The sequence below is a fragment of the Halichoerus grypus genome, chromosome 1, assembly GCF_964656455.1.
Source record: "Halichoerus grypus chromosome 1, mHalGry1.hap1.1, whole genome shotgun sequence".
In the NCBI taxonomy this organism is placed as follows: domain Eukaryota; kingdom Metazoa; phylum Chordata; class Mammalia; order Carnivora; family Phocidae; genus Halichoerus; species Halichoerus grypus.
Window position 1 is genome coordinate 123,799,091 of NC_135712.1, and position 22,822 is coordinate 123,821,912.

Genomic DNA, 22,822 nt, shown 5'->3' on the forward strand with positions numbered 1-22,822 from the left:
TAGGGTGCGCTATTCTCTTCGCTGAGTCTGAGAACTGCCATGGGTCAGTTTGCTCCCCTTCTTTAACCAAGAAAGCCCTTCTGCTGGCTGTTTTCATCTCTTGCATTCTGAGTGCCCAACGTGAGGTCTGACATCCCCACACCCCATGTGGCAGGGCCTTGGGAATTCTGCTGATGATCTCTACACAGAGTGAGCTCCTGACTCAAAATATGCAGACAGGTTTTTCCTGACGCCCAAACAATTGTCAATATTTCCCCTTGGAGATTATTTTCTACTGAAAGCGTTTGTATCCTGCTTTAAGTTCTCAAGCTCTTATAAAAACGAATCAAAATGAAATAAGACACAGCACCTAATTCATCATTGGATACACCTAAAAAAAGGTCCAAAGTTGTCAGACTGGGTGAGGAAGACTTGTTTTATCTTTCCTGGAGAAGTTATTAATATGCTGAGCTCAAGATAATTAGCTCAATTTTTACAAAGCAGTAGAACGTGGGTACCATTATCCTTATTTTAGAAATGAAAACTGAACCTTAGACATGTTAGAACCCTTGGCCACATTTGCAGAGTTAGGATCGGGACCCGGGTGTACAACTCTCCCTAACCGGGCTCTTGACTACTGTGCCATGCTGCCACTTGGGGCCTGCAGCTTTCAGGGAAGCAAGGAAGAATGTCAGAGCTGGGTGACCTTCACAGTCATCTAAACAACCCTCCAGCCTATGCAGAAATCCCTTCGATAGCACTGTGGAAAAATGGGTGTCTAGGTGGTCCCTGCACACCTTTGGTGTTGGAGGACTCGCTACCTCTCCAGATAGCCTCTACCATATTTTGGGTCAGATTTCAGGATTAAAAAACATTTTCAAGTTGCTGTGGTGATTTGAGGTTTTTCTGTGTGTAACCTCTACCCATTCATTCTAGCCCTTTCCTCTGGGACCACTCAAAATAATCCCAGTGCTTTGCCAACCTGTGGAACATATAAGGACGGGTTTTGCCTCTCTCTAAATCTTTGCTTTTAATTCAGTCTTCTAAAAAGACCTCATCCATGATGGATTTTAGAAATTTTACTTTCCTTGGAACATGCTATCATTTGTTAAAGTCCCTTTGTAATTGTGGGGAATAAAATTTGGACACAATGTTCCAGGTATGGTTTGGCCAGAAAATAGCAAGGTGAGACCTTTTTCGTCTATTCTTTTGCCATTTTTGGGTCCTGGGAAGCAGCCTAGTATTGACTAAGTTTCATATAAGATTAACTTGGACTCTGCTGTGAGTTACAATTTGAGATGACCCAGGTGTACATTTACACTGTCAATGAGCAATTTTAGGAACACAGGCCATAGTGAAAATGCTCAGCCACTTGGATATTACATTGCCCAACTTTGGTAAAGATATAAACATAGTTCTTGGTCCAAATTGAACTCATTAAATCCCACGTCTCAAATGATATTATAAATGTTGCCATCTAGATACCTCTTCCATGGCTATTCACCAAAGACCTTCATATAAATCTATAGATGAGACAATCTTATCAGTTCTAATACATTGGTTAGGGCAAACATTCTAGGTATAGTATATACATTTTGGACGCAGCCTGCCATTTTCTATAAATCATCCAGTTTAGGAGCAAGAACAATCAAGAAGCCCAAATCCTTGCAAGAAACGTGTTACAGCTCTGTCTTAGTCTGCTTGGGCTGCTATAACAAAATACCACTTCCTAGAGAAAGCTGAGAAACTAAGGCTCAGTGAGTTGTAATGACTTGGCCAAGGCAAGGAACTGGCAGTCAGTCTTCGAACTCTTGTAAGCTCCTTCTAGGTTTAGCTCATCTGTTACCCCCACCCCCATTGCTTTACTGTTCCAAATTGTAGCCCTCCCAGGCAATTTGAAAGCATGTCAATCACTTTCTCCTCAGAGGCAGGGTTTCCTCATAGAATGATCCTATTGTGATGTCAATGAATTAATTCCAGATTCATCTTAAAGTTAATCAAAGAGGATGAACACAAAGTTACTCATCCTACTGCAATTATTTTGTCTAAATAAGGGAGGCTACTTTGAATTGACTTTTCTCACCAGATCAAATCAATGATTTTTAAGAATCCAAATGTATTTTTGCTTAGAAAACAAGAAAAAGTAAAGCAAAAGGTTTTATTGAGTTACAGGAAGAGATTTTCATCAGTCAATTCATATCACCACAAATCTTTTGGATTTAAGATTTAAAGGTAGAGACAGAGTGGGTAAAAGGGTGGGTACTGAATTTGCTCAAACTGTAAACTAGCAGCATCCAAAGATTTTGTGGTGGATAATGTTTTCAAATGCTACAGAATAAGGAAAAATCTCTAAGTCTTTGAGCCAGAATTGCCTTAGTATTGAGGATATGGGTCATGGGTTACCAGGCTCCCAGGGCCAGGCATGAAATGTCAGTGTATAGGTTTATAGAGGCTCATGGTACACACTTTGACCAAAGGCATTGAAAAAAAAAAAAAATTAAACACTCCACTAGCCAAACAAACAAGACTTCAGGCCAGAGGGGGTTCTAATTAATGATGCCTAGGCCATTAATGACCCACTCCTTTTGCCACTTTATGTGGTACAGAATCCAACTCCTCTTGTTGGTACTGGTTTCAGATTCTTTGGTCATCTCTGGAAGACTGAGAGGACTGCTCTGTGCATGGAAACATACTAGAGGAGGGAATACATGTATCTAAGAATGGAGAAGAGATCTGGTCACAATACAACCCATGGGGGAAGATGATACAAGTTAAGAGAGACCCTTATTTTAGTCCTACAGCTTTCTGGGGGGACCCCACTGATGACTTTTTTAATGATTCAAGTATTTCTCTTATGTCCAATGGAACTAGCATCCTCTTTTCTTTCCTCTTTCTTTTCTTAAAAAATTTTATTGGGGGGAAATTTCAAAAAATACAAAAAGAGAGAGAGAACCCCTAGGTATCCGTCACCCAGCTTCAACAATTGTAAGTTCATAGTCAATTTTGTTTCCTCTGTATTCCCATTTACTGACCTTGTCCTCTCCAATCCTCCCTCCCCATTTTTTTGAAGCATATTCCAACCATCATGTCATTTTATCAACAAATATTTCAGTATGTATCTTTAAAACTTAGGTATTTTTTTTAGAATCCCTAACCATAACCACAATACCATTCATTATTACAGAAAAAATACCTTAATATCACCAAATATTCAACCAGTGTTCACATTTCCTTGATTGTCTCATTATTTTTATATTTTACAGTTTGATTCAATCCAGATTCAAATAAGGCCCACACACTGCAGTTGTTGATATCTATTATAAGTCTCTTTTAACCTAAATGTTCCTCTTCCATCTCATTTTCACTCTCTTTTTCTTTGTAATTTAGTTGTTGAAGAAACTGAATTGTCTGTCCTAAAGCGTTTTCCACTGTCTGGATTTTACTAATTGGATCCCATGTAGTCATGTAATGAGTTCCTCTGTTCATCTAAATTGCTAGTTAGATCTAGGGGCTTGATTAGATTCAAGTTTTATTTTATTTATTTTTTTGGCAAGATCACTTAGTTGGTAGAATTCTGTACTTTCATGAGGAGATCCACAATATCCAGATGTGTCTCATTGTGATACGAGCAGCACTGATAATCATTATCTCGGTCCATCAATTCCTTTGTAGTTACCAAATATTTATTTCCTAATTCCATCATTTCTTCTTCACTTGGTATGTGGAACGCCTCTTAAAAAGAAAAACTTTCCCTCATCATCAGTTACGTTACTCTGAAGTACAGATCTTTATAGGAAAGGAAAGATAATTGCTTGATATTTTCCTTGTATTCATTTTCAGAATAATGGTTTCCTAATTTTCCATCAGTTACTACTGAGTTTCCTTTTTGCCGTTGTTATTTTTTTAGCACCATTTGGGCTTATGGACTCAAACATACTTGGTATTATATTAAAACATTGAAATTTATTCTTATCAGTGGACAAACTGTCCCAATTTTGGAGAGTGTGAGACTTTTCAATTTGGATCCTGAGTCCTTTTGAGAAAACCCTAGTTGCCCTTAATTACCTCCTTGCTTTTTAGTATAATAAGATTTCAGGCTCATCTTGTTTCTTAAACCAGAGCTGGAACCAGCCATTTCTTCAAGGAGAGTCGTTTTGGGGGAAATATTTAGAAACCATAGTGTAGATACTAGGAGTGCTCATTGCTGTTGGGTTGGTTATTGTTTCTAGACTTTTTAGCAGATAGAGCTGAGAAATACATTTTCAAAAGATAAAATTCATCATGACATTATTCTGGTACTTCCAATTCAAATTCAGGATTATGGGGTTTTTATTTAACCTCATTGTTTTTATGCCTGTAACCCTTTCTCCTATACCTGATAATCCCAGTTCTCAAAAATGTTAACATAAGCATTCATTAATTTTATCCCACAATACACATAAAACAGTCTGAGAATAATAAAGTCAACAAAGCAAATGATAATATGATAACTGGATACATACAGTTTGCAATATTTTTGCAGTTATTTTGTTTTAGGGTTTATCCTATTTAGGATGTAAAGTTAATTGATGTGTTTTAAAATATCTTGGAATAGTTTTTCTGTGTTTGGTTATGCCACCAACTTAGGGTTCATTTGCTTCACTTTGCTTTAGAATTTTAGAGAATTCTTTTTTAAAATTTAGTTTTGATTTATACCAGTATCTCTTTCTATTGAAGTTTATCTGGAAGCTGGTGTTTCCTCTACTTAAATTTTGATTTAAAATTTTGCTTTCCTGACTTATGGAGCTGTGCTCTGTGTCTTGCTTCCTTTAACCACCATTAATTTTTTGTACATCTTTGCCTTAATCTTAAGACCTTCCCAGTTCCTTAAATTTACCTCAGTGATCACTAACACACTTTATGTACACAGGAGACTTTTAGTTAAGGATTATTTGTGAGTAATGGGTAGGACTTATAGGCAGTCACTTAAAATTGAGTATAGGCATCATACTCTAAAATTAGTCACAATCCCCCATAAGCCCTGGCCTGATGCCATCTTTTATCCTTCTGAGTCTTCTCTTTCATTTTCTGCCTCAAACCATAAACTTACAGTTATTTGCATCTCCCCCCCACCCCGAGAAATAGCTTTTGAGGATTAGCATATAGAGAAAGAAAGTAGTAGTAGCTCATATATCATAACAGGTTGAAGAATGCAGATAAGGCAGATACAACATTGTTAGCAGACCCTGCAGTAAGTATAGGCAATACAAGCCTGCTGGGAAAATAGGTTCCCCACCCATAAAACACTCTACTAAGCCACCATTTTAAAAGTGGAACAATGTTCTTAATATGATTTTGTCACATCAACTGCCAGCATTATAAATAAAAGGAAATATCATATTTTATTAATTTTAAATTTTTCTTCAACATATAACTCAGAGGGCCACCATTTTGAAAAATTGCTGCTCTTCTGAACGTGGCAGCTACAAGGTCAACTGAGAAGTAAAAGGGTAATCTTACTGGCCAAGTGGTCTTTCTTCATTTTTTCTCATCACTTAGAGCCAGGGAATAGGGAATCTCAGGCTGGGGCAGTAGGGCAGTAGGGCTATCTTTCCCAGCACAATAGCACAATAAAGCATTAGGGGCATGATGGTGAGCCACAAGGCTGGTAACACTTGTGGGCAGGAAAGCACAAGAAGAGAGATACTTGCTGAATTGGGCACCTTGGGTATCTATGAACTTTCTCCATTGTTGTCTTCATCTTTTCTTCCAGTCCTGGCCCTGTATTCCAGGGACCTAGGAATTCACAGATTTCTTGCCAGGGCAGCTGTTGGGTATGGAGGGGAATAGGGAGTAATGGGTGTCTAGGGCAGGAAATTAGTAGCCTGGATACTCTGGCTACAGTCCAGAGCAAGGGGGACACTTGGAGGAAAACAGGATTGCCATGGGGAGTATGTGTCTAGTGGGGAGACAAATTGAAAGGATTGTGGCCTTCAGGGAATGCAGAGCTGGGGGAATATGGAGGACCCCTAAAGGGTGTGGCCCCAGCTCTCCTGCACTGGGATTCTAGTGCCTGAGTCCTCCTTGCTAAGTCTGTGCCTGGAGTCAGTCCATCCTTCTTCTCCTGTCAACAAGGCAGTTCAGCTCCCATCTCCAACCCATACTAAGTTCTTGACCCAGCTTCCTATATCCAAACACCCATGGTAGTGTTCTATAAGCATAGGGCCATCTTTCCTGGTCTCCATACTTTCACAGTTGAAAACACCGACAGAAGCTTAGAGATCACATGTTTCCTGGTTACCTGACCACAGTCTAGTCTGTCTCCTTCCAGAGCTAGATGCCAGTGCTTATGGGATTTTTTCCTTCTCTTTTCTTCAAGTTATAGAAGCATCAGAAAAAGTAGAAAATGATGTGTAGTCCAGGAAGTGTGACTATATCCCATATGACAGAAGTTGGACTCAATAATTTTTTTCTTTCATTTCCTCTCTCAGTTCCTTTTCTGAAGAAGATGAGCTTTCTATATCTGCCTGAAATAGTGGGTCATATACTAGCTCACTCAGTCCTGCTGCAGTGTTTTCTCCTGTTCTCAAGGTCTTGCTGCTTCCTGTAAACCAACAAGAACAAAGAGATCTCAGACCCTTTAAAGATTGGTGGTTTTTCTCTCCATTTATAATCAGAAGGACATCACCACTATCAATAAAAACACCCCCAAATTAAATACAATGAAAACGTGTAATTATAGTGTGGAGAAACTACTTTAAATAGATAATTAAAAAATTCATATTTGTTCTCCCCTACTAAGTGTCCATAGCTTCTTAGGTACCATGTGGCTAACCCCCTTCTCTGGTCCAGGACATGGATGTTCTCTGGCTGCTCACTTCCTGCCCGGTGTACCGTCTGAGTCTTCCTTGATGGAATCATTGCCTGACTGCAGGGGGAGTACTTTTGTCCACTTTACTTCATGCCTAACTCACTAGAGAACAGAAATCTTTGAGATGCAGATCCCTATCATGTCAGCATGTTTACTCTAACCACTCTTCCAGTTCCAGAAGGATGAGCTGGTTTTAAGAGGGCAGTGGTGACTCTGTTGGTTGGTGGGAGTGTGAGCCCATGGAGAAGCCATCACCTGCTCCATCTTCTTCACAGTCTGGCTGGTGATGGTCCACCCCCCATCTCACACCCGTTGTTCATCATGCTTTTTCCCCATCTCAGCCTTCATAACTGTTGAGAAATGCTACTTTTGGTGACTGACTGTGCTCCGAGAGTGATTGTGACCCTTGTTTCTCCCAGTTGACTGGGGGGGCCTCCCAGAAACGTCAGTTCCTGTGGCCTCTAGACTGATAATTATGGGTGCCAACTTGATCTTGAGTTTTTCTGTGGCTTTTTCTTCTTCTTCCAGAGGAGCCACTGTCTTGAGGACCTCCAGGCCTGGGTTCACCATGGTCTGGATCTCAGTCCAGACAGAATTCTGGGCTCTGGGCTCTTGGGATTCCTGGCAAGACCTACTGTTTAACCTCTACAGGTTTTATGCAATTCTAGTGACTGTATTTGGAAACCCAAATCAGAGTAAATATCTGACACGTTTAAATAGACTTATGGGATCTGTATAATAGAATGTGTCCAGTGAGTTCTGACCAGGAGAATCTGTGCCATATGTGCCAAACCTGGTGGGTTACTGGCACCTCAACAATAGTCACAAACTCAGCAGTGGGGTGCTCTGCTACCGTAGCCGCTCCTGTACATTTCTCAGACACTTGCCATTTCTGGACTCTGCACAGTTATCCATAGGCCGCATATCCCCAGGCAGGCCTTGTTCTTTCTGTGACCACATTTCTCACCTATAAAACAAAAGAGTTTTAGTAGAAAATCTCTAAGATTTTTTTCTAACTTTAACAGCTGTATGGTGTTATGATCTCTACTTTTGATTTATCTTTCCTTTCTCCCATATATCCTTGAGAAATCCCAAGAATGAGGAAACTGGACCCTAGGTGACCACTGCAACTTACCAGAATATAAAGTATTCTCTCTTCTCCAAAGCCAAATGTAAGAGATTTGCAAAAGCCCCATTGGGACAAACTGTACCTCTGAATCACTCACTCTAGTTATTTATTTGCATTAAAAATTAGTATTGCATTGCCTTTATAGAAACAGTGTTTACAGGTTTAGCATGGATGCTGACCATTAATGGAAAAATAAATTAAAATCCCTCCTCAACCTAAAGAATCTTGGCTCACTTACAGATAAGACTCATGTTATTAAACAAGGCTTAGAGGAGATGTGGGAGACTGTGTCCTTGACATAACGGAGTATCTGTTATCTGATAATGTATCTTATGATGTGGTTCCCAGGGAATTGACTTGCAAATCAGAGCTCAGAAGCTCACAGGGGTGGACAATAGAGCTGTCTGGTGAGCAGGGCTGGGGGATAAGAAGATGGGGAGGACGAGAGCTCTCCAGACATTAGTTTCCCAGGAGCTTCCAAGAGCCACTTCTTAGATGAGATGTTCTTGCACGGCTTCACTTGGGGGTATTCCTCTGAGAGTATACCCTAAACTGCCCACACTTCCTGCCCTTGCACCAGATTTTCTGCTCTGGGAGCACATGGGAGTGGGGGTGGGGGTAGTGGAGAGCAAGGACCAGAAAGCAATCAACACGCCTGCCAGTGTAAAAGCTCTCAAGATTTGGCCCCGATTAAATGTGGCACATGGCACACCTTCCAGGCTGCTTCCTCTAACAAAGACAGGCGGGGTCCAACCATTGTTTCAACCCACACTTATTGAGCACCTACTCAGTACTGCCTGTCGCTGTGACAACCTAGCAGGGCCGCAGGCCCCTTGGCAAGGAATAATAATGCAGTGTGGTCAGGGTGCCGTGGGAACACAGGGTGGGGGCCCTGACCTTGCCTGGCCATTAGGGAAAATCGGAGCAGCATCTCTTAGGGCAATCACTAGCTCAGTCTCTACAGTGTCTGCTTGAGAGAGAAAGAGCAAGAGGGAGGGAGCAAAAGAGGTCATTTACAATTCTGCCATTCATAAATTTGTCCAAAGCTTTTTGGAAGGCATTTATGGTTCCTGCCAGCATTACCTCTTGGGGATGATGAATTCCAATAAGTTCCAATCCATTTATTACTCATTGTGAGAGAAATTGCTTCCTTTTATGTCTGGAACTAAACCTGGGTCACGTTTCACAGGACATCTCCTAGTCACAGAGTTTTGGAATTTGGTTGAGTAAGTCTGTGCTCCATGCATCCTCAAGATTCTCGGTTCTGTGGATCCCAATCCCTTCCCTTCTGGCCTTCAGATTGAAGACCCTAACATTTCAGCCTGTCCGATATTCCCATTTTATTTCTCCTTCTCTGAATCTCCTTCTCCTTGTCATATCTTTTTAGATTGTGGTGGCCAGCACATCCTCAACCACCCTGTTTCACAAGAAAACACTAAAGCTGATTTGTATAGAGGAAGACTTGTTGCTTTCTGTTTTGGAGAGCACAGCATGGGAACACAAGTTAACTGACTGAGAAGCACTCCGGGGCGGGGCCCCCTGCTTCTGAAGCATCTTTATACTGCTATGGCCTCACTCACCGTCTGTGACATGATTGGAGCTCGCAGGATGGATGCCTGTAACCAAGTGAATGAAGATGCTGAGTGCTGGTGGGTACCCGTCTTCCATCATTACTGAGAACCCAGGGCCCTATACATTACACTTAGAGTTCTGATTTTTTAAATCTCTTTCTAACCTTCTTAACCTCTCACTAGAAGTGTTCAGTGTCACCACTTTTTACTGCCTGGTGGGTTTATCTTTTTATAATGCTTTCTTTACAAAAATATTGTGTTTTTATGATTATAAAATGGAAAATGTTGATTTCAGAGCATTTGGAAAAGGCTGAAAGAATAAAGCAAAAATGTAAAATCATCCAAAATTTAATTACACCTCAACACAGTTCTTCTCAGTCTTTTCCATGATACATATGTAAGTTTTCCTTTTACAAAATTGGAAGCTTCCTGAGTATTGTGCATTCGTTTTTCTCATGTAATGCCACATCATGAACATTTTTACATGTCAGAGAATATTCTTTGAAAACATATCTTATTCTTTATTTTTGTTTTTATTTTTTAATTGAAGTATAGTTGACATACAAATGTGTATTAATTTCAGGTGTACAACATAGTGATTCAACAACTCTGTATGTTATGCTGTGCTCACCAAGGTGAAGCGACCATCTGTCACCATACAATGCTATTATAGTACCATTGACTATATTCCGTATGCTGTACCTTTCATCCACATGACTTACTCATTCCATAACTGGAAGGCTGTATCTCCCACACTTCCCTTCACCCATTTTGCTCATCTCCCCACCTGCTTTCCCTTTTGGTGACCAACAATTTGTTCTCTATTGAGAATATCTCTCTATTTATGGGTCTGTTTCTGTTTTTTGTTTATTTGTTTGGTTGGTTGGCTGTTTTTTTTAGATTCCGTAGGTAAGTGAAATCATACAGTGTTTGTCTTTCTCTGTCTGACTTATTTCACTTAGCAAATACCCTCTAGGTCCATCTATGTTGTCACAAATGTCAAGATCTCATTCTTTTTCATGACTGAATAATATTCTATTGTATATATATACTACATCTTCTTTATCCATTTAGTATCAATGAACATGTGGGGTGCTTCCATATCTTGGCTATTGTACATAAAGCTGCAATAAACATAGGGGTGTATATATCTCTTTGAGGTACTATTTTTGTTTCCTTTGGGTGAATACCCAGTAGTCGAATTACTGGATCATATGATATTTCCATTTTTCATTTTTGGGGGAACCTCCATACTATTGAAGATATCATTTTAAATGATTGTTTAATAGTTTGTCAAGTGGATGTAAGTTTGACCAGTTATTCTTTCTTGGATAGTTCAGTTGTTTACGATGTTTTGTTATCATAGCTATTTCTATTTTTCTTAATATTGTCATAATCTATCAGGTCTGATTATTTCCTGTCTACTGGATGTAACTAGAGTGCTTTATCTAACTCAGTGGTCTCCAAAGTGAGGTGTGGTCACTCAGTATGCAAGATGATTGAGAATGTGGAAAGAAAATACTATACCTCTGATTTTTGTTTTTATTTTATACTTTTACAGTTTCTACTTCCTAATGCCTGTTTGAAAACCAATATAGGATGCCAGTAGAGGAGTACATGAATGTAATCTAATAGTAAGTGGCCATATTCAGAAGACCCATCTCAGATTTTTTTTCCCCCTAGAAGGGATTGCAATGAAGATCATTTGGAGACCTAAGTCATCCAGAAGATTTATAAAGCTTTCTTTCTCTTGGGAGTTTTCCTGAAGCTCTGGGATTTTAGGGCAAGCTGGATTATGAAGGCCTCCAGAATCTACTAAGCTCCGAGTAGCTTTTTCTGTCACTGTCAACCATGGGGTCTCCTTAAGTTGTGGGAACCAGAGGCAGGGTTACTTTGGTGGATCGTCTTCCTTTTCTCTGGACAGCCATCAGATACCACCCACGCCTTCTGACTTCTTATGCCATCTCTTGCCTTCAGATGAACTTGAGGAAGTTAGGTTTCACTACCTGAGGCTCATCTATCCCATTTCCTCTAATCCCTGCTTTTCTTCTACCTAGTTTTGAAGCACTTACTTGGTTTGCTTTTTTAACCACTCTTTGAAAATTCTTTCATGACTTCTTCATTCTTTTAAACAATATCTTTTAACAGTATACTTTGAAGAATAAAGTATTAATTTTGATGAAATAAAATGTATCATTTTTCTTTTATGTATTAGGCTTTTGATGTCATATTTAAAAAATCATTGATTAATTCAGAGTCACAAAGACTTTCTCCTATGTTTTATTCTAAAAATTTTATAGTTTTAGGTTTTAAATTTAGGTCCATGATCTATTTTGAGTTCATTTTTGCATATTCTGTTTCCACTGAATTTCTCTTGCACCTTTGTTGAAAATCAGTTGTTCATATATGTGTGGGTCTGTTTTTAGACTATTATGTTCCATTGATATATTTGTTTATCTTGAAGCTGATACCACATTGTCCTGATTACTGTAGCTTTATAAGTCTTGAAATGAGATAGTTTTAGTTCCCTGCATTGCTCTTTTTGAAAGTTGTTTTGGCCATTATTGGTTCTGTACATTTCCATATGATTTTCCCCTAGCTTTATTGAAGTATAGTTGACAAATAAAAATTATATATAATTAACGTGTTCAGTGTGATGATTTAATGTACATATGCACTGTGAAATGATTACCACAATCAAATTAATTATTGCATCCATCACTTCACATAATTACTTTTATTGTGGTAAGAACATTTAAGATCTGTTCTCTTAGCAAAATCCAAGTATACAATACAGTATTATTAACTATAGTCTCCATGTTCTACATTAGATCCTGAGAACTTACTGATCTTATTAATGAAAGTTTGTATCCTTTGTATCCTTTGACCAACATCTCCATCCCTCCTGTGCCCCCCAGTGCCTGACAACCACTGTTCTATGAATTTTACTTTTAGTTTCCACATATATGTGAGATCACACAGTATTTGTCTTCCTGTGTCAGGCTTATTTCACATAGCATAATGTCCACTAGGTTCATCCATATTGTTGCAAATGGCAGGATTTCCTTCTTTTTCTTTTTTTTAGGATTTTATTTATTTATTTGAGAGAGGGAGAGTGAATGCACAAGTGGGGGGAGGGGCAGAGGGAGAGGGAGAAGCAGACTCCCCGCCGAGCAGGGAGCTGGATGTGGGGCTCCATCCTAGGACTGCGAGATCATGACCTGAGCTGAAGGCAGACACTTAAATGACTGAGTTACCCAGGTGCCCTGGATGTCCTTCTTTTTTATAGCTGAATGATATTCCACATATGTAACAATGTATTTTATTTTTACATTTTCTTTATCCATTCGTTTTCTGACCGACACCTAAGTTGTTTCCATATCTTGCCTATTGTGAATAATGTTGCAATGAACATGGGAGTGCAGGTATGATTATGTCCTTGAAATATTGATTTCATTTCCTTTGGATATGTATCCAGAAGTAGAATTGCTGTATCATATGGTAGTTCTGTATTCTATGATAGATACATCAATTTACATTCCCACCAACAGTGTACAAAGGTTACCTTTTTTTCACACCCTTGCCAACACTTGTTATCACTTGTCTTTTTGATAACAGCCATCCTAACAGATGTGAAGTGACATCTCATTGTGGTTTTGATTTGAATTTCCCTGATGTTGAGCATATTTTCATATACCTGTTGGCTATTTGTATATCTTCTTTTTTTTAATTATTTATTTGAGAGAGAGAGTGAGTGAGAGAGAGAGAGAAAACAAGTGGGGGAAAGAGCAGAGGGAGAGGGAGAAGCAGACTCCCACTGAGCAGGGAGCTGGACGCGGGGCTCGATCCCAGGACTCCAGGATCATGACCTGAGCCAAAGGCAGATGCTTAACCGACTGAGCCACCTAGGCACCCCTATTTGTATATCTTCTTTAGAAAAATGTCTATTCTGATCCTTTGTCCATTTTTTAATCTTTTTTTTCCTTTACTATCTTTCTTAGATATAGAAAAAAAAATAGCCCTAAAATTCATGTGGAACCACGAAAACTCCTAAGAGCCAAAGCAATCTTGAGAAAGAAGAACAAAGCTAGAGGCATCATACTTCCTGATTTCAAACTCTATTACAAAGCTATAGTAATCAAAGCAGTATAGTGCTGGCATCTAAACAGACACAGACTAATAGGACAGAATCAAGAGCTCAGAAATAAATCCATGCATATACAGTCAACTAATCTTTGACAAGGGCACCAAGAACACACAGGGGGGGTTGGACTACAATCTCTTTAATAAGTGGGGCTGGGAAAACTGGATATCCATGTGTAAAAGAATAAAAATTAGGTTCTGATCTTACACCACACACAAAAATTGACTTGAAATGGATTAAAGACTTAAATGTAAGATCTGAAACCATTAAATCCCTGGGGGAGGAAAAGTAGGGGAAAAGCTCCTTAACATTGGTCTTGGCAATGATTTTTCAGATATGACAGCAAAAGCACAGGCCACAAAAGCAAAAATAAACAAGTGGGACTACATCAAACTAAAAAGATTCTGTAGATCAAAGGAAATAATCAACAAAATGAAAAGGTAACCAATGGAATGGGAGAAAATATTTACAAACCATATATCTGATAACAGACTAATATCCGTAAGAATTTTTATAATCAGTTTGTCAATTTTTACCAAAAAAGCCTGCTGCGATGTGATTGGGATTATACTGAATCCATAGATTAATTTGGGAGATTTAACATTTTAACAATATTTAACATCTTAAGAATCTTAGGATTTATGAACATAGAATCACTCTCTTTCGATCATCTTTAATATCTATCAGCAATGTTTTTTAGTTTTAATAGTATAGGTCTTTCACATCTTTTGTGAGATTTACCCATAAGTAGTTAATTTTTTTATACTATTCTAAATGACATTGATTTTTTAATTTCAACTTCCAATTGTTTGTTGCTAGTTTATAGAAACACAATTGATTTTTGTATATTGATCTTATATCCTGAAACCTTTCTAAACTCACTCATTAGTTGTAATAGCATTTTTGTAGATTTCATTGAATTTTTCTACATAGATGATCATGTTATCTATGAATAAATACACTCTTAATTTTTCTTTTCCCATCCGAATGACTGATTTCTTCTTGCCTTATTGACCTGGCTAGAACCTATAGTAAAATGTTAAATAGAAATGGCGAGACTGGTATCTTTGTCTTATTCTCAATATTAGGCAAAAAATACTCAGGCTTTCACATTTACATATGATATTAGCTGTAGATTTTCCAGATCTGCCCTTAATCACATTGAGGAGGTTCTTTTTTTATTCCTGGTTTGCTGAAAGTTTTTATCAGGAATGGTTGTGTTGATGTTTTCAAATGCTTTCTCTGCACCAATTGAAATTGATAATACAGTTTTTCTTTTTTTTTTTTAAAGATTTTATTTATTTATTTAACAGAGAGAGAGCAGGAGAGCACAGGTAGTGGGAGCAGCAGAGGGAGAGGGAGAAGCAGGCTCCCCACTGAGCAGGGAACCCGACGTGGGGCTCGATCCCAGGACTCTGGAATCATGACCCAAGCCGAAGGCAGACACTTAACCGACTTAGCCACCCAGGGGCCCCAATAGTACAGTTTTTCTTTTTGATTTGTTAATATGGTGAATTACATTGATTTTTTTTGAATGTTAAACTAGCCTTGTCCTCCTGGGATCGACTCTACTTAGTAATGACGTATTATTCTTTTTGTGTGTTGTTGGATTTGATCTGCTAAAATTTTGGTAAGATGTTTGCATCTATATTCATGAGGTCTATTAGTCTGGAGTTTTATTGTAATATCTTTGTTTGCTTTTAGTATCAGGGTACTGTTGGCCTCATGGAATGAGTGGGGAAGTTTTTGTCCCTTTTCAATTTCTTCAAGGATTTGTGTAGAATTGATTTTATTTCTTCCTCAAATGTTTGGTAGAATTCATCAGGGAAGCCATCTGGACTTGGAGTTTTTTTTCTGGGAAAGTTTTTTTTTTTTAAGATGATTTATTTATTTATTTATTTGAGAGATAGAGCAAGAGGGAGAGAGCAAGTGAGAGCACAAGCAGGGAGAGGGGCAGGCAGAGGGAGAAGCAGATTCCCACTGGGCAGGAAGCCCGATGTGGAATTCGATCCCAGGACCCTGGGATCATGACCTGAGCTACCCAAGTGCCCCTCTGGGAAAGTTTTTAACTACAAATTAAATACTTTAATAATACATGGGACTATTCAGGTTATTTTTTCGTGAGTGAATTTTGGCAATTTCTGTCATGCAAGGAATTTGTCCACTTTATTTCACTTGTCAAATTTATTGTTATAAAAGTGTTCATAATATTCCCTATGATCTTTTTAATATCTCTAGAATGCATACTGATTTTTACCTCTCTCATTCCTGTTATTGCTGATTTGTATCTTCTCCCTCTCTCTCTATTGATTACTCTGGCTAGAGGTTTATAGGTCTCAAAAAACCAGCTTTCAGTTTCATTGATTTTTTTCTATGTTGTGTTTGGTTTCTTTTTCCATTGATATTTACTCTGATCATTATTATTTCTGTTCTTCTGCTTACATTGGGTTTTATGTCTTTATATTTTTGTAGCTTCCTAGGGTGGAGGTTGAGGTCACAGAGTTGAGACATTTCTTTTTTTCTAATATAGGCATTTGGTACTATAAATTTCCCCCTATGTACAACTTTAGCAGCATCCCACAAATTTTGCTATGCTGTGTTTTCACATGTTTCCAGTTCCAAATACTTTCCTTTTTTTTTTTTTTAAGATTTTATTTATTTGAGAGAGAGAATGAGAGAGAGAGAGAGAGAGAGAGAGAGAAAGCATGAGAAGGGGGGAGGGTCAGAGGGAGAAGCAGACTCCCTGCCAAGCAGGGAGTCCAATGCGGGACTCGATCCCAGAACTCCAGGATCATGACCTGAGCCGAAGGCAGTCGCTTAACCAACTGAGCCACCCAGGCGCCCCTCCACTTCCAAATACTTTCTAATCGCCCTTTTGATTTCTTCTTTGACCCATGGGTTATTTGGAAGTATGTTTTTTATTTTTTAAATATTTGATAAATTTTTAGAGTTCTGCTGTTGATTTATAATTTAATTCCATTTTGGCCAGAAAATATACACTGTATGAATTCAATTCATTTAAATTTGAGACTATCTTATGCACCAGACATAATTTGAGAATTGTTTTATGTGTATGTTTCATGTACACTTGAAAAGAATGTGTGTTCTGCTGTCTTTGAATGGAGAGTATTCTATAAATGTCATTGAGGTCCCCAGGCTCTCAGCTCTGGAAGCTCTAAACTCAAGAAGTTCACTGGGCTCTGCCTGGTTTCCCCCTTCTTTTTCCATGGTCTGGAAACCTTTTTAAGGCAATAAGCTGGGACAATTGTAACATTTGCTTCCCATTCCTCAGGCATCAGTGTCTGACATCCAATGTCTTGAAAACTCTTCTTTCATTTTTTTTGTCTTTAAAAATATCGTTTATTTCAGACAGGAGGTGAAACCCAGCCTCTGTTATCCCATCTTGGCCAGAAGTGAAAGAACTATAAATAGTTTTTTATTCAGCTTAATTTTATCAGTCTGTTTCCAGATGAAATCAGTTTTCTATAGAAACTTAAATATTATAGTAAGATGATTCTCAACAGGTTTTATTTTTAAATCAACTTCATAGGGGAATAAGTCACATACTATAAAATGCACACATTTTAAGTGATCATTTAAATTGACAGATGTACAAAGCTGTTTGACCCTGTTCAAGATATTGGACATTTTTATCACCCCATAAGCTTTCTTTCAACAAGGTTTTAATGTGCAATTTCGAGAAGTCAGTCGAAGTCTCTGCAATGACTTTTGAGCTAGGGAAAGGAGCCCATCAAGTGGATTGCCTCCCCTTCTTGCTTGCTCTAGATCCCACTCCACTGCATTATCTCCTTTGCCTGGGTAGACAGACCCATATGTGACCCTCCACAAAATGGATTATTGGACCTTAGGACCTCGGTGATTTTTGCAAGCAGGCAGGGTTCAACAATCAACAAGATGAGGAACTGTTTTGGGAGCTCAGTGCTCCCTCTTGACAGTCATGGGATGCCTTAGGCTATAATACACTTGCCACCTTGGACCCCTGGGGACCTTCATTTCTGAGATTTTTGAGGTCATTTGTTACACAGCGTTATTGCCACGATGACTAATTGATACATGGTGCTTGATAAATACTGCTGGACTGCTTTCCAAAAATGCCATACTTATATTTCTACTGTACCAAGCTTGACACTGGATATTATTTTTATTTTTTCCAGTTTTATTGAGATAGAATTGACATACATCACTGTATAAGTTTAAGGTGTACTGCATAATGTATTTTTATTTTTAGCTTCTGAAAGTTTAATAGGTTAAATCATATTTTCGTTATTGTTTTGTTTTTCAGAAACATTTCTGAACTTCCCAGGCACCTGTGAGCCGTGCCGGCATGAAGCATTAATGGGTCTCCTTTCCCTTCTGGTGGGTGCACCTGAGGGAACCCTGCATGGCAGCTGGTTGTGGAAGAAGCCAAACCAGAAGCTGACAGCAAATCATAAAGCCCCTGGGATTGTGTCCTATTTAAATAGATCACCTTGTTTCCAAACATTTATTTATTTCCCTTTTGATTCTTTCTTCTCCGTTTGCAAGCCTGTATTTCCAGCTTCACAGTTTTCTAGCGTTTACCATGTGTTAGGCACTGTGCTAGCCACCTTTGGCGCTGCATCCTCTAATGAGCAAAGCTGCCTGAAAGCCATTCTACCCCTCTTCTTGCTGTTGCATGGCCTCCCTCCACCCCATTGGCTGCCAGCTCAGCATTCACCTCTTGGCCTTGCTCACTGTGTTGCCCCCTGCATCTCTCCTAGCCTCCTAGGGACCTGAGGGCTCTTACTCAAACCCGCCTCACCTGGCACATCGAACCACAGCAGACACAGCAAGTTAAGTCCTGCGGTGAGGGGGGGAGGTTGGGCCAGGGGGGCGACTGACCTTTTCTCATCCTGCACTTGGGTCCTATACCTCCCAACTGTCTTAATTGACAAGGTTGGATATGTTTCTGTACTTTTACTTCCAGTTAAGCCTCCCCTTATATGCATTTTCTGTTCATGTTCTTTGTCTACTTATCTATTGAGGTCTTGAATTTTAAAAAATCAATTTGTATGAATTCTTTATGTAGAAGAGATATTAAAGCATTTCCGCAATGTTTGCTGCAAAATTCTTTCTCTGTCCAATATTTGTTTCCTTGGCTTTTGCTATAAAGAAGATATGTCTTCCGAGTGTAAAGTTTGCACCCATAAATAAGAAGGGCCATATTTAAATGTGTGTACCTTTCTCTTATCTTTACATAGCCTATAATATGTTTTCTCAGGCAGTTTAAGTCTCACTCTGGAATGCTCAGATTAGCAGCCAAGGATGTGTTCAGGAGGAGGGAGAAATTGGATCCCTCTGTGACAGGAATGGCTAATGACATTTTTTCCCCTGATGAGGCTCTATGGTCCACTCTTCATTTATACATTCTAAAATATTTATTGAGCATCTACTCTATGCCAGGCACCACTGCCTGGGACATTTCGGGCCCTGGTTTAATGGTCACTGAGATTTAATTGAGTTTTGATGAGATGGATGAACCATACACTATATCAATAAAGTTGAGTATTACCTTAATCGCATTCTTAGAGTTATTAACTTTAGGGTCTATGGAGACAATTTTGAGGGAGCGAGAAAGATATAGTCCCTGACCTCCAGAGGTTCATAGAAGATTGGAGAAGGCATTCAAGTAAAAGACAATTACAGGGGGCTGGGACAGGGGCTGTGATGGAGAATGTGGGATGGGGGCTGCGAGCCTTGCAAACAGATAGCAGATTTGAGGGATCAGGAAAAGCTTCTTGGAGTGATGTCCAAATTGAGGTCCAAATTGAGATCTGAAGAATGAATGAGAATGGCTAAGAGAAGAGGGTTGAAGGTCACAGTATTTTTGTGAAGGCAACATCTCAAAAAAGTCCTGGGGTAAGAGAAAAAACTTGTGCGTTTGAGAATCCAGGGTGCTAAAGAGCGTCTCCTAGAGGTAGCGTTTGAGAAATGGGTCAAATATTATCATCATTATTCCTTGAATTATTTGACCTCCTTTTTTAAAACTCCCCTACCCCTTTGTAAAATATGCCACCGTTATCATTTACCACAGAAAAGGGTGTTGGCTTAAAAATTAAGACACTTGGTTTTTACTTCTAGCTCTGCTATGAAAGAGCTGTGTGACTGGTGAGTTTAAGGTCCTACTCTGGGCCTCTGAGTCGTGTTCCAGGAAATCAGGGACCAGGCAGGATCATGTCCCAGAATGAAGCACTGGGGCTGCATCTACTGTCTTTGGGGTTTGGCTACTCAGTGGCATTCTGTCCTCTCTTCTTTCCATTCATCAGGTCTGTCTCTAAAGAACCAGGGAGGCTCCTGACCCTGAGAACACTCTCAAGCATCCAGAGTCCAAACCCAGGGAGCTGGATCCTCCAGCTAGAATCTGAACGAGACTCCATCTAGTCTTGCCCCGTGGGCTATTGATTCCCACAGACAGGAGTCAAGCCAATGAGTTAGAGCTCCTGGAGGGGGACAGGGACTGCTTGGGGGATTCTCCAGGCAGTGCCTAGTACATTATGGGTCTTCGGTTAATATTCATTGAAGTTTCATTGAGGTTTGATGAGATGGATGAACCATACAATATGTCAATAAAGTTAAGTATTACCCTAACCACATTCTTAAAGTTATTAAAAATGTCAAGAGCGGGGTGATTTATTTGCTCATTCTATGGAAATATTGCAAAGACAGTATGTATAAAAATGTGCAGGGCTTAAATGATAATGATTTATTTTTCTGGCTCCATCTCAAGCTCAGTGTCAGTGACTGTTTCTGATGTTGCCCGCCTCTTCGAGGTCTTTAGCCTTTTGACACCATTTGTAGTCCTTAAGAGCAATGGGAGATTGCAGTGCGGGCTGGAGGTTCAGGAGCTGATGCAAATTCCATTCTCCAGCTGTCCCTGGTCTCTGGATGATGCCAAGTGGCCACCTGGGTATGACCTTTCACATTTGACATCACTGCCCTAGAGTAATAGGTGCTTCAGCAAGGGGATGACAAAGCTCTGGCCCTGAGCTGAGATCTGAAAAATGTTCCTGCTCTGGGTCTCCCAGGAGAATTCTAAGCACTAGCAAGTGGGGGCTCCGGAAAGAGTGGGAATTAGCGTTTTTTGCTCCGGGAATATGTGTTCACATTGGCAGCACGGCCTGACATGGAGTAAAGGCTCCCGGCAGGGCCGGCCTTGAGATTCTGTACCCTGGGCCTCAACCACAGCTTCTCCAGGGCACAGAGAGACTCTGAGCCTCAGGGTGTGTGCTTGTGTGTCTCAGACTGCACACTCCACGGGGCACGTCTGCACAAACAGTTCTGCCAGCCACAGCCAAGCGCCCTGTACAGGGAAGCGCACGGTAAAAAATGATCTTGATGCTTTGTAATAACTATGTGATTAAAACCGCGTGAAAAATGACAACAGTGAACACAAAAAAACAGCCCCGCAAGCTCATGCGCAGCATCAGCAAAGCCTCTACCTTCGGCCCCCGCCCCAGCTGCTCATGGGTGCCCACACTTTCTGGATATGCCCTCCAGACACCTCGGCCAGGGGCTTTGTGTGGGAGAACCGAACCCTCCCTGCGCCTTCCTCCTGCTCTGCCTTCCCTATGACCAGCCCAGCGCGCTGTACCACTCTCAGCCTCTAGGGGGCACCAGAGCTTGCACATAGCAAGGTGGAGGCTTCTTGAGACAAAAGAGGAGGATTTTGGCTGCCAATTTGTCTTAACATTGTGTAAGGTCTGTCTTGAGGCAGTGGAGGCCATATACAGACCCGAATCAGGGTGTGCATCGTTCTGGCTGGTCTGATGCTACTGGCTGGGGCAGATGGTCGTCCAGGCCCCAAGGTAATGGGGAGTCAGCTTCTGGTGCCTTTTGTATCTGCGATTCCAGCCCGTGGGGCCAGTGGTTGGGAGAAGGGGTCCCTGGTGTCAGCCTTTTTGAGACAGGAGGCTTCCTGTGCCCCTGCCCCACACTGCCTGCTTGCCCGGAGCCTCATGCATCGGAGAGACAGAAGGTGCCAGAGAAACAAGGCCAGTGAGGATGACAGGAGTTAAGGGAGGAAAGGCAAAAGGAAAGGGACAGGAAGAAAGAAAGAGAATTTCAGGATAGGGGCAAAATCAAGAATGAGATGGAGAAAAGCTAATGTATGGTGATTGTTCTAACCATTGTTATGGGTTTTGGAGCAAAACAATTTGTAGGAAGCAAACTTCCCCAAATCTGAGTACTTACTAAAGAAGAAAACAGAAGGATTGATAATGGGAATTAGGCTAATGAATAAACAAGCTGCTTAAAAAATGGGCTCCTTTCGCAGTCCGTTATTTTTAACTTAGTGGCAATTTGCATACTAGTTAATTTGCATATATTAAATACTGCTCCCCTTTTTCTCCTTCCTACCTCCTCCACTTCAGAATAACATTTCATTACGGTGCTGCTGGGCCCGAGGACTCGGAGGCTCTGGAGAGTTTATTAATTTATCCAACACATGCTGTGTACATTTTTATCACTTGCCGCACAGTGGACCCGGTATCTTTGAAGTCATTAACAACATGAGGGGTATTCTGCTCGAGGTATTCAAAAGAGAGCGAGCAAAGCCAGCCTACAAAAATGTTCCCCAAAACAGGGAAAGATCATGTTTGGTTTTTGTTCTTTCTAGGAAGACAAAAATGAGCAATGGATAACTCTCATCTGCATCAGAGAACCTCTGTTGTGTTTAACTTTTATTATTATTTTTTTGAATTTCAAATCGAAATGGAACGATTCTCAGTGGGGCACAGATTTCCAAAAGGAACTAGGCGTACATGACGTTCCTCCTGCTGCTGCCCACACTGGAAGGCGGAGGAGAGCTTGGGTCTTTGGGAGCCCCCACTACTGCTGATGGGAATAATGAACCAGGAGGTGAGGACCATGGGCCCTCCCCCACACCGCCCCACCCTGGGTGCTCCCTGGACTGCACTTCTTCCCTATTGCCCTCTCCCAGGGAGTCCTCCCACCACTGCCCCTTTCCTTTCCCTTGCAGCTTCTGACTAAGAGGGAACTTCTGGCTCAAGCTTCTGGTTGCTTACTTAATTGCTCTGTAGTGCATCGTGGCACCTCCCATGGGACTAGAAGAAGGCCACCATGCCAACACGGGGACTTTTAAAAAGTGGCTA

The 22,822-nt window shown here is 40.3% G+C and overlaps 1 long non-coding RNA gene across 1 annotated transcript in view; it reads left to right on the plus strand.

Annotated features, from left to right (window-relative positions):
- LOC118525040 (uncharacterized) overlaps positions 1–19,208 on the plus strand; it is a 180,130-nt gene extending 160,922 nt beyond the window's left edge. Inside the window, exons 4-5 of the long non-coding RNA XR_013447454.1 lie at positions 9,346–9,607; positions 17,977–19,208. This is a non-coding gene — a long non-coding RNA (uncharacterized LOC118525040). The remainder of the gene's footprint in view (positions 1–9,345; positions 9,608–17,976) is intronic.
- The last annotated feature ends 3,614 nt before the right edge of the window (positions 19,209–22,822 follow it).